Genomic DNA, 3672 nt, shown 5'->3' on the forward strand with positions numbered 1-3672 from the left:
CACAATGTTATATTTTCCTCAAAGCAGCTGCAAGTATAGATGTACAAGTTTTGTGAGACTGTTACTTCAAGAAATAGTTGATTTAGCTGTGTTTAAATTAAATCCAACAATTAGGTACGGTAATTAAAAAAACACTCATTTGGTTTTACAGTTTGATATCATACTGTACTTACAGTGAACTCTATGTTTGCAGGAGCATACTGCAGTTCATACTGCTCATGTATTTTAACATACTAGGTTCAAACCAACCTGTGACCCAACCCCTGCTATACAGTATAAAGGCATTTGGTTGTTGGCTTTGTTCTACGATGATTTTTTGACAAATAACAGAATGGCACAAATTTGAAGGTAAACTAATTTTTGTAATGTAAGTAGAAACTCTTCAAGAACCAATGTAATTGAAAATGTGTATGTTTTCTATCATTTATTTGTAAATTGAAATTGCATGATATGCTGTATTTTTTTTCTCTCAAGCTTAGGTTAAGGAGGAAACTAGTTGCATGTTTGTTACACAGGCTAGCAAAGCCACGACAACAAAGTAACGCTTGCTTCTGTGTTAAGGCTGTATGATGTACTATGTATTACATATATATATACATATAATATAAATTAACAATATATATATATAACATATAATACTATATATACATATACATATATATACATTATATACATAATAACATTACATATATATACATATAATACATATATATATATACATATATTACATATATATATATAATACCTATATATATATATATATATAGACACACTTATATATATTATATATATATATTGTAGTTGAACAAAAATTTATAAAAAAAAGTAAAAAACTGGAGGGCAGCCGTTGCTCACACCTAATTTAAATATATATATTATACATGTATATATATTTATATATATATTGTGTATAGTGTTATATATATGATTATATGTATAGTATATGTATATATATTATATATATATATATATTTTTATATACTACATTGCTGTATTATGTCTATAATGGAGTGCAATGGAAATTTCGAGTGACCCCAAACTTTTGACCGGTAGTGTATATACACATATACATACATATACATACATACATTATGTATATTAATATATATCACAGTATATATATATATACATATCATATACTTACATAAATACATATATATACACTAATACATATATATACATATATTAATGTATAAATATATATATATAAAATATACATATATATACACATATATACACATATATACATTTATGTGTATATATATCATATATATTTACACATACATATACAAAAACATATCACACACACATTATATATATATATATATATATACACACACACACACAGTATTATATATATATATATATATATATACACACACACACGTAGTAAATATATATATATATATATATATATATATAACACACACACATACACATTCCACACATTTTACATTTGAAAAATTATAACCTAAGGGATTCTCTACACCAAGATAATACATTTTATTTTGTGAAATTCATTTATCCACTCACCTACGATGGATCAACGCATGCCATTTTTTCCAAAAAACATTTCTTTCTTTTAGATACACACACAAATTATTTATATTACACTCAACTCATTATTCTCCAATGTTAATGGTCAAACTAGATATAGAGGTCTTCATAGTTTAATTGGTCACCTTTACAGTCGGATTTTTAAACCTCTTGAGCTCGCTGGTTTGAAACAATTTTTTAGTAAAAGTGGTGTGTGACCCACTTCCAAACTGCACAGCCTTGTAAGGACACTCAAACTGTTGAAGGACTATATATATATATAATATTATATATATATATATATATATATATAAATAAAAAAACAGTCAAATCAGTATTTGAAAAAGCTACAATAGGCCAGCTGCCTTGACACATACAGTATCTTGATAGCCCAGAACTTTGTTTCAGGCCACCTGCACGCGATCTGCAAATACGAGCTGCCAGGCGGTTACAGACACAAACTGAAGTCTACCAACAGTCAGTCAGAGGTTTACAACCCCATGTCACAAGAAAGGCAAGTCGTCACATTACCTCGACATGTTGTCCTTGTATCCAGCTGCTCAGATGTTTACCTTTGGCGGTAGAAGTCTTGATATGCCTAAACTTTCCCAGGCTGATAAATTGTGCAGATGGGCAGCAGCACTCAGCAAGTGATGGAAGTGGGTTTTGGTGGAGAGCATTGTTGCAGAAATGCTCTTCACCCCTTAAAAAAGCTGCCAGAATCTCTGAGCTTTTAAGTAAGTGATGTAACCACCAAATTTTTCTGTGGAGAAGTCCTGTAAGAAAGAAAAATGTGTGTACCGTGCATTTCAAAAGTTAATGTGTACACGTTCATGCTCAACAAGCCTCGCCTAGAGAAAGAAAAGAAAGGAAACCTCACTATTCTGAGGGATTGGTTCAGATCCCTGCCTCTCATCTTTGTTGTACACCTTAAACTTAATGAGTCTTTTAAATACTGTGATGCTGAATGTTTCGGAGCTGAACTTTTCAATGCGCTCAAAACACTGAACTGAAACTACAATCACCAGCCAGCTGTATGTACTGTACATACCATGAAATGTTATCTGACAGACATGATGTGTGACAGAATATGACAAAACATAAAATATTGCATTTAACAAATGTATATAAATACAATCATTGCACTGTTGATTCACTTGTATTTTGCAACACAAACATGTAAAGGTAGAAACCCATTTAACAAATCAATACTAGTAATGTTTATACTGCTAGCTTTAGCTACATGTGTAATAGAAAAGATTGTTTCGAGATACTGTTTGGTTAAAGAACCCTTTTAATAAAATGGCAAAAATATATTACAAACATTTCCTCAAAATATTTTATACATACTTACAGGCTACATACACTAATAAAAAGTGAACCTGCTAAAAGAATTGTCTTTTAAAAACTATACATTTGTTGGAATGCCTGTGAGACTTTGTTCGACCAGCCTAGTTAAAGGCACTTAGTTTTGGCACACATCCATACAACACCGTAAGGGCAAATCATTTTGATAGTAACCCACTGAAAATGTAAAACAAACTACACATTGAAAAGACAATAATGACGACCAAATAAATCAAACGTTTACATTTTTTTATACAAAATAAATAGAATTACATCATACAGCCTTAACACTGAAGCAAAGCTGTACTTTGTTGTCAGTGGCTTTGTCTAGCCTGTGTAAACAAACATGCAACTAGTTTCCTCCTTAACCTAAGCTTGAGAGAAAAAAATATACAGCATATCATGCAAATTTTCTATTTACAAATAAATGATAGAAAATCACACACATTTTCAATTACATTGGTTCTTGAAGAGTTTCTACTTGTACTTTATATACACACACATATTTACATGAGTTTAAATGAGTTTACCTTAACTTGTACCATTCTGTCACTTTGCAAAAAAATCACCGTAGAACAAAGCCAACATCCAAATGCTGTTATACTGTATAACAGGGGTCGGATCACAGGTTGGTTTGAACCTAGTATGTTAAAATACATGTGTAGTATGCTCCTGCAAACATACAGTATACTGTATGTACAGTATGATATCAAACTGTAAAACCAAATCAGTGATTTTTTTAATACCCAATTGTTGAATGTAATTTCAACACAGCTAAATCAACTATTT

At 30.3% G+C, this 3672-nt stretch overlaps 1 protein-coding gene across 3 annotated transcripts in view; it reads right to left on the bottom strand.

Moving 5' to 3' along the window:
• Positions 1-3144: 3144 nt before the first annotated feature.
• LOC116670739 (sodium-dependent neutral amino acid transporter B(0)AT2) overlaps positions 3145-3672 on the bottom strand; it is a 17107-nt gene continuing 16579 nt past the window's right edge. For all 3 annotated transcript variants that reach the window (XM_032501369.1, XM_032501368.1, XM_032501367.1), the window contains exon 12: positions 3145-3672. This exon is cut by the window's right edge and continues 1216 nt beyond it. The gene's annotated coding sequence lies outside the window, so the exon portion shown is untranslated.

Source organism: Etheostoma spectabile, chromosome 21 (genome assembly GCF_008692095.1).
Source record: "Etheostoma spectabile isolate EspeVRDwgs_2016 chromosome 21, UIUC_Espe_1.0, whole genome shotgun sequence".
NCBI lineage: Eukaryota > Metazoa > Chordata > Actinopteri > Perciformes > Percidae > Etheostoma > Etheostoma spectabile.